The sequence below is a fragment of the Octopus bimaculoides genome, chromosome 6 (assembly GCF_046866305.1).
Source record: "Octopus bimaculoides isolate indiv1 chromosome 6, ASM4686630v1, whole genome shotgun sequence".
NCBI lineage: Eukaryota > Metazoa > Mollusca > Cephalopoda > Octopoda > Octopodidae > Octopus > Octopus bimaculoides.
The window spans coordinates 53,146,251-53,160,082 of NC_142933.1; the positions used below are offsets into that span (position 1 = coordinate 53,146,251).

At 39.4% G+C, this 13,832-nt stretch overlaps 6 non-coding genes across 6 annotated transcripts; all 6 read right to left on the minus strand.

Moving 5' to 3' along the window:
* Nucleotides 1-714: 714 nt before the first annotated feature.
* Trnad-guc (transfer RNA aspartic acid (anticodon GUC)) lies at nt 715-786 on the minus strand. The gene has a single exon. It is a non-coding gene; the product is annotated as a tRNA-Asp (tRNA).
* Nucleotides 787-1,515: 729 nt separating this feature from the next.
* Trnad-guc (transfer RNA aspartic acid (anticodon GUC)) lies at nt 1,516-1,587 on the minus strand. Its single transcript has one exon. It is a non-coding gene; the product is annotated as a tRNA-Asp (tRNA).
* A 1,530-nt stretch (nt 1,588-3,117) lies between these two features.
* Trnad-guc (transfer RNA aspartic acid (anticodon GUC)) lies at nt 3,118-3,189 on the minus strand. The gene has a single exon. It is a non-coding gene; the product is annotated as a tRNA-Asp (tRNA).
* Nucleotides 3,190-8,724: 5,535 nt separating this feature from the next.
* Trnad-guc (transfer RNA aspartic acid (anticodon GUC)) lies at nt 8,725-8,796 on the minus strand. Its single transcript has one exon. It is a non-coding gene; the product is annotated as a tRNA-Asp (tRNA).
* Nucleotides 8,797-11,127: 2,331 nt separating this feature from the next.
* Nucleotides 11,128-11,199, minus strand: Trnad-guc (transfer RNA aspartic acid (anticodon GUC)). The gene has a single exon. It is a non-coding gene; the product is annotated as a tRNA-Asp (tRNA).
* Nucleotides 11,200-12,729: 1,530 nt separating this feature from the next.
* Trnad-guc (transfer RNA aspartic acid (anticodon GUC)) lies at nt 12,730-12,801 on the minus strand. The gene has a single exon. It is a non-coding gene; the product is annotated as a tRNA-Asp (tRNA).
* Nucleotides 12,802-13,832: the final 1,031 nt, after the last annotated feature.

Below are 13,832 nucleotides of genomic sequence, written 5' to 3' on the forward strand. Positions count from 1 at the left end.
CATCAATTTAGCACTTTCATTACAGATAATATATTCCGCTATGTCATTAACTGCTTGCACTTGTTTTCAGATATGAAGTTCAATTGTCTTAAATAAGTACGACTGCTGAATCTTACTGACAAGTTTTTCTAGCAATCTCGCTTGCATTCGTTCTAATTCAATAGACACGAAATATTATGATTCTCTCCAATTCCTACTTCATTCATTAATCTTGATGACTTGGCTTCGTCTATGAGTAAAATGTGTGCGTTGGACAAACGCGATAGTGAATTTGAGACTTCGCGTTCGCTATTCGCTTCGCGTAATAAATGTAAGCATAACTTCCTTGAAGAAACGTTTTGTCTTTGTAAATTTTCCGCTTCCCTTTCTTAATATATACATAAGTGTTCTAAAACATTGACCGAAATTGACATGTTGTAGGATCATATTAAATATTATGCAAAGTACAACAGCTGAATTGTTTCAAGAGGCGAGGACTTCAGCTATATGGTGACCAGTGTTTTGAATGTGTTTGAAAGTAGTGAAAGTATGAAATCTTATGGAACACGGGTCTTTCGATGGGATTACGTGTATGTTTGCGATGATTTTACTAGTAGTCTATGTGAAATGCCCGCTGGAAGCAAAAGGAGGCTAGTCACTCGGGCCTGTCAGGTACATATGCCAGATTTCTCGCTTCAGTAAAGTTAAAAGAAGAAATAAAAATACCGTTAACGTCTCCCCGGCGGGGAATCGAACCCCGGTCTCCCGCGTGACAGGCGGGGATACTCACCACTATACTACCGAGGACTGACGAGAAGCCGTCATCAATTTAGCACTTTCATTACAGATAATATATTCCGCTATGTCATTAACTGCTTGCACTTGTTTTCAGATATGAAGTTCAATTGTTTTAAATAAGTACGACTGCTGAATCTTAGTGACAAATTTTTCTAGCAATCTCGCTTGCATTTGTTCTAATTCGATAGACGCGAAATATTATGATTCTCTCCACTTCCTACTTCAGTCCTCAATCTTGATGACTTGGCTTCGTGTGTGAGTAAAATGTGTGCGTTGGACAAACGCGATAGTGAATTTGAGACTTCGCGTTCGCTATTCGCTTCGCGTAATAAATGTAAGCATAACTTCCTTGAAGAAACGTTTTGTCTTTGTAAATCTTCCGCTTCCCTTTCTTAATATATACATAAGTGTTCTAAAACATTGACCGAAATTGACATGTAGTAGGATCATATTAAATATTATGCAAAGTACAACAGCTGAATTGTTTCAAGAGGCGAGGACTTCAGCTTTATGGTGACCAGAGTTTTGAATGTGTTTGAAAGTAGTGAAAGTATGATATCTTATGGAACTCGGGTCTTTCGATGGGATTAAGTGTATGTTTGCGATGATTTTACTAGTAGTCTATGGGAAATGCCCGCTGGAAGAAAAAAGAGGCTAGTCACTCGGGCCTGTCAGGGATATATGCCAGATTTCTCGCTTCAGTAAAGTTAAAAGAAGAAACAAAAATACCGTTATCGTCTCCCCGGCGGGGAATCGAACCCCGGTCTCCCGCGTGACAGGCGGGGATACTCACCACTATACTACCGAGGACTGACAAGAACCCGCCATCAATTTAGCACTTTCATTACGGATAATATATTCCGCTATGTCATTAACTGCTTGCACTTGTTTTCAGATATGATGTTCAATTGTCTTAAATAAGTACGACTGCTGAATCTTACTGACAAGTTTTTCTAGCAATCTCGCTTGCATTCGTTCTAATTCAATAGACACGAAATATTATGATTCTCTCCAATTCCTACTTCATTTATTAACCTTGATGACTTGGCTTCGTCTATGAGTAAAATGTGTGCGTTGGACAAACGCGATAGTGAATTTGAGACTTCGCGTTCGCTATTCGCTTCGCGTAATAAATGTAAGCATAACTTCCTTGAAGAAACGTTTTGTCTTTGTAAATCTTCCGCTTCCCTTTCTTAATATATACATAAGTGTTCTAAAACATTGACCGAAATTGACATGTTGTAGGATCATATTAAATATTATGCAAGGTACAACAGCTGAATTGTTTCAAGAGGCGAGGACTTCAGCTTTATGGTGACCAGTGTTTTGAATGTGTATGAAAGTAGTGAAAGTATGAAATCTTATGGAACACGGGTCTTTCGATGGGATTACGTGTATGTTTGCGATGATTTCACTAGTAGTCTATGTGAAATGCCCGCTGGAAGCAAAAGGAGGCTAGTCACTCGGGCCTGTCAGGGATATATGCCAGATTTCTCGCTTCAGTAAAGTTAAAAGAAGAAATAAAAATACCGTTAACGTCTCCCCGGCGGGGAATCGAACCCCGGTCCGCCGCGTGGCAGGCGGGGATACTCACCACTATACTACCGAGGACTAACGAGAAGCCGTCATCAATTTAGCACTTTCATTACAGATAATATATTCCGCTATGTCATTAACTGCTTGCACTTGTTTTCAGATTTGAAGTTCAATTGTTTTAAATAAGTACGACTGCTGAATCTTACTGACAAATTTTTCCAGCAATCGCGCTTGCATTCGTTCTAATTCGATAGACGCGAAATATTATGATTCTCTCCACTTCCTACTTCAGTAATCAATCTTGATGACTTGGCTTCGTCTGTGAGTAAAATGTGTGCGTTGGACAAACGCGCTAGTGAATTTGAGACTACGCGTTCGCTATTCGCTTCGCGTAATAAATGTAAGCATAACTTCCTTGAAGAAACGTTTTTCCTTTGTAAATTTTCCGCTTCCCTTTCTTAATATATACATAAGTGTTCTAAAACATTGACTGAAATTGACATGTTGTAGGATCATATTAAATATTATGCAAAGTACAACAGCTGAATTGTTTCAAGAGGCGAGGACTTCAGCTTTATGGTGACCAGTGTTTTGAATGTGTTTGAAAGTAGTGAAAGTATGAAATCTTATGGAACACGGGTCTTTCGATGGGATTACGTGTATGTTTGCGATGATTTTACTAGTAGTCTATGTGAAATGCCCGCTGGAAGCAAAAGGAGGCTAGTCACTCGGGCCTGTCAGGTACATATGCCAGATTTCTCGCTTCAGTAAAGTTAAAAGAAGAAACAAAAATACCGTTATCGTCTCCCCGGCGGGGAATCGAACCCCGGTCTCCCGCGTGACAGGCGGGGATACTCACCACTATACTACCGAGGACTGACAAGAACCCGCCATCAATTTAGCACTTTCATTACAGATAATATATTCCGCTATGTCATTAACTGCTTGCACTTGTTTTCAGATATGAAGTTCAATTGTCTTAAATAAGTACGACTGCTGAATCTTACTGACAAGTTTTTCTAGCAATCTCGCTTGCATTCGTTCTAATTCAATAGACACGAAATATTATGATTCTCTCCAATTCCTACTTCATTCATTAATCTTGATGACTTGGCTTCGTCTATGAGTAAAATGTGTGCGTTGGACAAACGCGATAGTGAATTTGAGACTTCGCGTTCGCTATTCGCTTCGCGTAATAAATGTAAGCATAACTTCCTTGAAGAAACGTTTTGTCTTTGTAAATTTTCCGCTTCCCTTTCTTAATATATACATAAGTGTTCTAAAACATTGACCGAAATTGACATGTTGTAGGATCATATTAAATATTATGCAAAGTACAACAGCTGAATTGTTTCAAGAGGCGAGGACTTCAGCTTTATGGTGACCAGTGTTTTGAATGTGTTTGAAAGTAGTGAAAGTATGAAATCTTCTGGAACACGGGTCTTTCGATGGGATTACGTGTATGTTTGCGATGATTTTACTAGTAGTCTATGTGAAATGCCCGCTGGAAGCAAAAGGAGGCTAGTCACTCGGGCCTGTCAGGTACATATGCCAGATTTCTCGCTTCAGTAAAGTTAAAAGAAGAAATAAAAATACCGTTAACGTCTCCCCGGCAGGGAATCGAACCCCGGTCTCCCGCGTGACAGGCGGGGATACTCACCACTATACTACCGAGGACTGACGAGAAGCCGTCATCAATTTAGCACTTTCATTACAGATAATATATTCCGCTATGTCATTAACTGCTTGCACTTGTTTTCAGATATGAAGTTCAATTGTTTTAAATAAGTACGACTGCCGAATCTTAGTGACAAATTTTTCCAGCAATCTCGCTTGCATTTGTTCTAATTCGATAGACGCGAAATATTATGATTCTCTCCACTTCCTACTTCAGTCCTCAATCTTGATGACTTGGCTTCGTGTGTGAGTAAAATGTGTGCGTTGGACAAACGCGATAGTGAATTTGAGACTTCGCGTTCGCTATTAGCTTCGCGTAATAAATGTAAGCATAACTTCCTTGAAGAAACGTTATGTCTTTGTAAATCTTCCGCTTCCCTTTCTTAATATATACATAAGTGTTCTAAAACATTGACCGAAATTGACATGTAGTAGGATCATATTAAATATTATGCAAAGTACAACAGCCGAATTGTTTCAAGAGGCGAGGACTTCAGCTTTATGGTGACCAGAGTTTTGAATGTGTTTGAAAGTAGTGAAAGTATGATATCTTATGGAACTCGGGTCTTTCGATGGGATTAAGTGTATGTTTGCGATGATTTTACTAGTAGTCTATGGGAAATGCCCGCTGGAAGAAAAAAGAGGCTAGTCACTCGGGCCTGTCAGGGATATATGCCAGATTTCTCGCTTCAGTAAAGTTAAAAGAAGAAACAAAAATACCGTTATCGTCTCCCCGGCGGGGAATCGAACCCCGGTCTGCCGCGTGACAGGCGGGGATACTCACCACTATACTACCGAGGACTGACAAGAACTCGCCATCAATTTAGCACTTTCATTACGGATAATAAATTCCGCTATGTCATTAACTGCTTGCACTTGTTTTCAGATATGATGTTCAATTGTCTTAAATAAGTACGACTGCTGAATCTTACTGACAAGTTTTTCTAGCAATCTCGCTTGCATTCGTTCTAATTCAATAGACACGAAATATTATGATTCTCTCCAATTCCTACTTCATTTATTAATCTTGATGACTTGGCTTCGTCTATGAGTAAAATGTGTGCGTTGGACAAACGCGATAGTGAATTTGAGACTTCGCGTTCGCTATTCGCTTCGCGTAATAAATGTAAGCATAACATCTTTGAAGAAACGTTTTGTCTTTGTAAATCTTCCGCTTCCCTTTCTTAATATATACATAAGTGTTCTAAAACATTGACCGAAATTGACATGTTGTAGGATCATATTAAATATTATGCAAAGTACAACAGCTGAATTGTTTCAAGAGGCGAGGACTTCAGCTTTATGGTGACCAGTGTTTTGAATGTGTTTGAAAGTAGTGAAAGTATGAAATCTTCTGGAACACGGGTCTTTCGATGGGATTACGTGTATGTTTGCGATGATTTTACTAGTAGTCTATGTGAAATGCCCGCTGGAAGCAAAAGGAGGCTAGTCACTCGGGCCTGTCAGGTACATATGCCAGATTTCTCGCTTCAGTAAAGTTAAAAGAAGAAATAAAAATACCGTTAACGTCTCCCCGGCAGGGAATCGAACCCCGGTCTCCCGCGTGACAGGCGGGGATACTCACCACTATACTACCGAGGACTGACGAGAAGCCGTCATCAATTTAGCACTTTCATTACAGATAATATATTCCGCTATGTCATTAACTGCTTGCACTTGTTTTCAGATATGAAGTTCAATTGTTTTAAATAAGTACGACTGCTGAATCTTAGTGACAAATTTTTCCAGCAATCTCGCTTGCATTTGTTCTACTTCGATAGACGCGAAATATTATGATTCTCTCCACTTCCTACTTCAGTCCTCAATCTTGATGACTTGGCTTCGTGTGTGAGTAAAATGTGTGCGTTGGACAAACGCGATAGTGAATTTGAGACTTCGCGTTCGCTATTAGCTTCGCGTAATAAATGTAAGCATAACTTCCTTGAAGAAACGTTTTGTCTTTGTAAATCTTCCGCTTCCCTTTCTTAATATATACATAAGTGTTCTAAAACATTGACCGAAATTGACATGTAGTAGGATCATATTAAATATTATGCAAAGTACAACAGCTGAATTGTTTCAAGAGGCGAGGACTTCAGCTTTATGGTGACCAGAGTTTTGAATGTGTTTGAAAGTAGTGAAAGTATGATATCTTATGGAACTCGGGTCTTTCGATGGGATTAAGTGTATGTTTGCGATGATTTTACTAGTAGTCTATGGGAAATGCCCGCTGGAAGAAAAAAGAGGCTAGTCACTCGGGCCTGTCAGGGATATATGCCAGATTTCTCGCTTCAGTAAAGTTAAAAGAAGAAACAAAAATACCGTTATCGTCTCCCCGGCGGGGAATCGAACCCCGGTCTGCCGCGTGACAGGCGGGGATACTCACCACTATACTACCGAGGACTGACAAGAACTCGCCATCAATTTAGCACTTTCATTACGGATAATATATTCCGCTATGTCATTAACTGCTTGCACTTGTTTTCAGATATGATGTTCAATTGTCTTAAATAAGTACGACTGCTGAATCTTACTGACAAGTTTTTCTAGCAATCTCGCTTGCATTCGTTCTAATTCAATAGACACGAAATATTATGATTCTCTCCAATTCCTACTTCATTTATTAATCTTGATGACTTGGCTTCGTCTATGAGTAAAATGTGTGCGTTGGACAAACGCGATAGTGAATTTGAGACTTCGCGTTCGCTATTCGCTTCGCGTAATAAATGTAAGCATAACTTCTTTGAAGAAACGTTTTGTCTTTGTAAATCTTCCGCTTCCCTTTCTTAATATATACATAAGTGTTCTAAAACATTGACCGAAATTGACATGTTGTAGGATCATATTAAATATTATGCAAAGTACAACAGCTGAATTGTTTCAAGAGGCGAGGACTTCAGCTTTATGGTGACCAGTGTTTTGAATGTGTTTGAAAGTAGTGAAAGTATGAAATCTTATGGAACACGGGTCTTTCGATGGGATTACGTGTATGTTTGCGATGATTTCACTAGTAGTCTATGTGAAATGCCCGCTGGAAGCAAAAGGAGGCTAGTCACTCGGGCCTGTCAGGGATATATGCCAGATTTCTCGCTTCAGTAAAGTTAAAAGAAGAAATAAAAATACCGTTAACGTCTCCCCGGCGGGGAATCGAACCCCGGTCCGCCGCGTGACAGGCGGGGATACTCACCACTATACTACCGAGGACTAACGAGAAGCCGTCATCAATTTAGCACTTTCATTACAGATAATATATTCCGCTATGTCATTAACTGCTTGCACTTGTTTTCAGATATGAAGTTCAATTGTTTTAAATAAGTACGACTGCTGAATCTTACTGACAAATTTTTCCAGCAATCGCGCTTGCATTCGTTCTAATTCGATAGACGCGAAATATTATGATTCTCTCCACTTCCTACTTCAGTCATCAATCTTGATGACTTGGCTTCGTCTGTGAGTAAAATGTGTGCGTTGGACAAACGCGATAGTGAATTTGAGACTACGCGTTCGCTATTCGCTTCGCGTAATAAATGTAAGCATAACTTCCTTGAAGAAACGTTTTTCCTTTGTAAATTTTCCGCTTCCCTTTCTTAATATATACATAAGTGTTCTAAAACATTGACCGAAATTGACATGTTGTAGGATCATATTAAATATTATGCAAAGTACAACAGCTGAATTGTTTCAAGAGGCGAGGACTTCAGCTTTATGGTGACCAGTGTTTTGAATGTGTTTGAAAGTAGTGAAAGTATGAAATCTTATGGAACACGGGTCTTTCGATGGGATTACGTGTATGTTTGCGATGATTTTACTAGTAGTCTACGTGAAATGCCCGCTGGAAGAAAAAAGAGGCTAGTCACTCGGGCCTGTCAGGGATATATGCCAGATTTCTCGCTTCAGTAAAGTTAAAAGAAGAAATAAAAATACCGTTAACGTCTCCCCGGCGGGGAATCGAACCCCGGTCTCACGCGTGACAGGCGGGGATACTCACCACTATACTACGGAGGACTGACAAGAAACCGTCATCAATTTAGCACTTTCATTACAGATAATATATTCCGCTATGTCATTAACTGCTTGCACTTGTTTTCAGATATGAATTTCAATTGTCTTAAATAAGTACGACTGCTGAATCTTACTGACAAGTTTTTCTAGCAATCTCGCTTGCATTCGTTCTAATTCAATAGACACGAAATATTATGATTCTCTCCAATTCCTACTTCATTCATTAATCTTGATGACTTGGCTTCGTCTATGAGTAAAATGTGTGCGTTGGACAAACGCGATAGTGAATTTGAGACTTCGCGTTCGCTATTCGCTTCGCGTAATAAATGTAAGCATAACTTCCTTGAAGAAACGTTTTGTCTTTGTAAATTTTCCGCTTCCCTTTCCTAATATATGAATAAGTGTTCTAAAACATTGTCTGAAATTGACATGTTGTAGGATCATATTAAATATTATGCAAAGTACAACAGCTGAATTGTTTCAAGAGGCGAGGACTTCAGCTTTATGGAGACCAGTGTTTTGAATGTGTTTGAAAGTAGTGAAAGTATGAAATCTTATGGAACACGGGTCTTTCGATGGGATTACGTGTATGTTTGCGATGATTTTACTAGTAGTGTATGTGAAATGCCCGCTGGAAGAAAAAAGAGGCTAGTCACTCGGGCCTGTCAGGGATATATGCCAGATTTCTCGCTTCAGTAAAGTTAAAAGAAGAAATAAAAATATCATTAACGTCTCCCCGGCGGGGAATCGAACCCCGGTCTCCCGCGTGACAGGCGGGGATACTCACCACTATACTACCGAGGACTGACGAGAAGCCGTCATCAATTTAGCACTTTTATTACAGATAATATATTCCGCTATGTCATTAACTGCTTGCACTTGTTTTCAGATATGAAGTTCAATTGTTTTAAATAAGTACGACTGCTAAATCTTACTGACAAGTTTTTCTAGCAATCTCGCTTGCATTCGTTCTAATTCGATAGACGCGAAATATTATGATTCTCTCCACTTCCTACTTCAGTCCTCAATCTTGATGACTTGGCTTCGTCTGTGAGTAAAATGTGTGCGTTGGACAAACGCGATAGTGAATTTGAGACTTCGCGTTCGCTATTCGCTTCGCGTAATAAATGTAAGCATAACTTCCTTGAAGAAACGTTTTGTCTTTGTAAATCTTCCGCTTCCCTTTCTTAATATATACATAAGTGTTCTAAAACATTGACCGAAATTGACATGTTGTAGGATCATATTAAATATTATGCAAAGTACAACAGCTGAATTGTTTCAAGAGGCGAGGACTTCAGCTTTATGGAGACCAGTGTTTTGAATGTGTTTGAAAGTAGTGAAAGCATGAAATCTTATGGAACACGGGTCTTTCGATGGGATTACGTGTATGTTTGCGATGATTTTACTAGTAGTCTATGTGAAATGCCCGCTGGAAGCAAAAAGAGGCTAGTCACTCGGGCCTGTCAGGGATATATGCCAGATTTCTCGCTTCAGGAAAGTTAAAAGAAGAAATAAAAATACCGTTAACTTCTCCCCGGAGGGGAATCGAACCCCGGTCTCCCGCGTGACAGGTGGGGATACTCACCACTATACCACCGAGGACTGACTAGAAACCGGCATCAATATAGCACTTTCATTACAGATAATATATTCCGCTATGTCATTAACTGCTTGCACTTGTTTTCAGATATGAAGTTCAATTGTCTTAAATAAGTACGACTGCTGAATCTTACTGACAAGTTTTTCTAGCAATCTCGCTTGCATTCGTTCTAATTCAATAGACACGAAATATTATGATTCTCTCCAATTCCTACTTCATTCATTAATCTTGATGACTTGGCTTCGTCTATGAGTAAAATGTGTGCGTTGGACAAACGCGATAGTGAATTTGAGACTTCGCGTTCGCTATTCGCTTCGCGTAATAAATGTAAGCATAACTTCCTTGAAGAAACGTTTTGTCTTTGTAAATTTTCCGCTTCCCTTTCCTAATATATGAATAAGTGTTCTAAAACATTGTCTGAAATTGACATGTTGTAGGATCATATTAAATATTATGCAAAGTACAACAGCTGAATTGTTTCAAGAGGCGAGGACTTCAGCTTTATGGAGACCAGTGTTTTGAATGTGTTTGAAAGTAGTGAAAGTATGAAATCTTATGGAACACGGGTCTTTCGATGGGATTACGTGTATGTTTGCGATGATTTTACTAGTAGTGTATGTGAAATGCCCGCTGGAAGAAAAAAGAGGCTAGTCACTCGGGCCTGTCAGGGATATATGCCAGATTTCTCGCTTCAGTAAAGTTAAAAGAAGAAATAAATATACCGTTAACATCTCCCCGGCGGGGTATCGAACCCCGGTCTCCCGCGTGACAGGCGGGGATACTCACCACTATACTACGGAGGACTGACGAGAAACCGTCATCAATTTAGCACTTTCATTACAGATAATATATTCCGCTATGTCATTAACTGCTTGCACTTGTTTTTAGATATGAAGTTCAATTGTTTTAAATAAGTACGACTGCTGAATCTTACTGACAAATTTTTCCAGCAATCTCGCTTGCATTCGTTCTAATTCGATAGACGCGAAATATTATGATTCTCTCCATTTCCTACTTCAGTCCTCGATCTTGATGACTTGGCTTCGTCTGTGAGTAAAATGTGTGCGTTGGACAAACGCGATAGTGAATTTGAGACTTCGCGTTCGCTATTCGCTTCGCGTAATAAATGTAAGCATAACTTCCTTGAAGAAACGTTTTGTCTTTGTAAATTTTCCGCTTCCCTTTCTTAATATATACATAAGTGTTCTAAAACATTGACCGAAATTGACATGTTGTAGGATCATATTAAATATTATGCAAAGTACAACAGCTGAATTGTTTCAAGAGGCGAGGACTTCAGCTTTATGGAGACCAGTGTTTTGAATGTGTTTGAAAGTAGTGAAAGTATGAAATCTTATGGAACACGGGTCTTTCGATGGGATTACGTGTATGTTTGCGATGATTTTACTAGTAGTGTATGTGAAATGCCCGCTGGAAGAAAAAAGAGGCTAGTCACTCGGGCCTGTCAGGGATATATGCCAGATTTCTCGCTTCAGTAAAGTTAAAAGAAGAAATAAAAATATCATTAACGTCTCCCCGGCGGGGAATCGAACCCCGGTCTCCCGCGTGACAGGCGGGGATACTCACCACTATACTACCGAGGACTGACGAGAAACCGTCATCAATTTAGCACTTTTATTACAGATAATATATTCCGCTATGTCATTAACTGCTTGCACTTGTTTTCAGATATGAAGTTCAATTGTTTTAAATAAGTACGACTGCTAAATCTTACTGACAAGTTTTTCTAGCAATCTCGCTTGCATTCGTTCTAATTCGATAGACGCGAAATATTATGATTCTCTCCACTTCCTACTTCAGTCCTCGATCTTGATGACTTGGCTTCGTCTGTGAGTAAAATGTGTGCGTTGGACAAACGCGATAGTGAATTTGAGACTTCGCGTTCGCTATTCGCTTCGCGTAATAAATGTAAGCATAACTTCCTTGAAGAAACGTTTTGTCTTTGTAAATCTTCCGCTTCCCTTTCTTAATATATACATAAGTGTTCTAAAACATTGACCGAAATTGACATGTTGTAGGATCATATTAAATATTATGCAAAGTACAACAGCTGAATTGTTTCAAGAGGCGAGGACTTCAGCTTTATGGAGACCAGTGTTTTGAATGTGTTTGAAAGTAGTGAAAGCATGAAATCTTATGGAACACGGGTCTTTCGATGGGATTACGTGTATGTTTGCGATGATTTTACTAGTAGTCTATGTGAAATGCCCGCTGGAAGCAAAAAGAGGCTAGTCACTCGGGCCTGTCAGGGATATATGCCAGATTTCTCGCTTCAGGAAAGTTAAAAGAAGAAATAAAAATACCGTTAACGTCTCCCCGGAGGGGAATCGAACCCCGGTCTCCCGCGTGACAGGCGGGGATACTCACCACTATACTACCGAGGACTGGCTAGAAACCGTCATCAATTTAGCACTTTCATTACAGATAATATATTCCGCTATGTCATTAACTGCTTGCACTTGTTTTCAGATATGAAGTTCAATTGTTTTAAATAAGTACGACTGCTAAATCTTACTGACAAGTTTTTCTAGCAATCTCGCTTGCATTCGTTCTAATTCGATAGACGCGAAATATTATGATTCTCTCCACTTCCTACTTCAGTCCTCAATCTTGATGACTTGGCTTCGTCTGTGAGTAAAATGTGTGCGTTGGACAAACGCGATAGTGAATTTGAGACTTCGCGTTCGCTATTCGCTTCGCGTAATAAATGTAAGCATAACTTCCTTGAAGAAACGTTTTGTCTTTGTAAATCTTCCGCTTCCCTTTCTTAATATATACATAAGTGTTCTAAAACATTGACCGAAATTGACATGTTGTAGGATCATATTAAATATTATGCAAAGTACAACAGCTGAATTGTTTCAAGAGGCGAGGACTTCAGCTTTATGGAGACCAGTGTTTTGAATGTGTTTGAAAGTAGTGAAAGCATGAAATCTTATGGAACACGGGTCTTTCGATGGGATTACGTGTATGTTTGCGATGATTTTACTAGTAGTCTATGTGAAATGCCCGCTGGAAGCAAAAAGAGGCTAGTCACTCGGGCCTGTCAGGGATATATGCCAGATTTCTCGCTTCAGGAAAGTTAAAAGAAGAAATAAAGATACCGTTAATGTCTCCCCGGCGGGGAATCGAACCCCGGTCTCCCGCGTGACAGGCGGGGATACTCACCACTATACCACCGAGGACTGACTAGAAACCGTCATCAATTTAGCACTTTCATTACAGATAATATATTCCGCTATGTCATTAACTGCTTGCACTTGTTTTCAGATATGAAGTTCAATTGTCTTAAATAAGTACGACTGCTGAATCTTACTGACAAGTTTTTCTAGCAATCTCGCTTGCATTCGTTCTAATTCAATAGACACGAAATATTATGATTCTCTCCAATTCCTACTTCATTCATTAATCTTGATGACTTGGCTTCGTCTATGAGTAAAATGTGTGCGTTGGACAAACGCGATAGTGAATTTGAGACTTCGCGTTCGCTATTCGCTTCGCGTAATTAATGTAAGCATAACTTCCTTGAAGAAACGTTTTGTCTTTGTAAATTTTCCGCTTCCCTTTCCTAATATATGAATAAGTGTTCTAAAACATTGTCTGAAATTGACATGTTGTAGGATCATATTAAATATTATGCAAAGTACAACAGCTGAATTGTTTCAAGAGGCGAGGACTTCAGCTTTATGGAGACCAGTGTTTTGAATGTGTTTGAAAGTAGTGAAAGTATGAAATCTTATGGAACACGGGTCTTTCGATGGGATTACGTGTATGTTTGCGATGATTTTACTAGTAGTGTATGTGAAATGCCCGCTGGAAGAAAAAAGAGGCTAGTCACTCGGGCCTGTCAGGGATATATGCCAGATTTCTCGCTTCAGGAAAGTTAAAAGAAGAAATAAATATACTGTTAACATCTCCCCGGCGGGGAATCGAACCCCGGTCTCCCGCGTGACAGGCGGGGATACTCACCACTATACTACGGAGGACTGACGAGAAACCGTCATCAATTTAGCACTTTCATTACAGATAATATATTCCGCTATGTCATTAACTGCTTGCACTTGTTTTTAGATATGAAGTTCAATTGTTTTAAATAAGTACGACTGCTGAATCTTACTGACAAATTTTTCCAGCAATCTCGCTTGCATTCGTTCTAATTCGATAGACGCGAAATATTATGATTCTCTCCATTTCCTACTTCAGTCATCAATCTTGA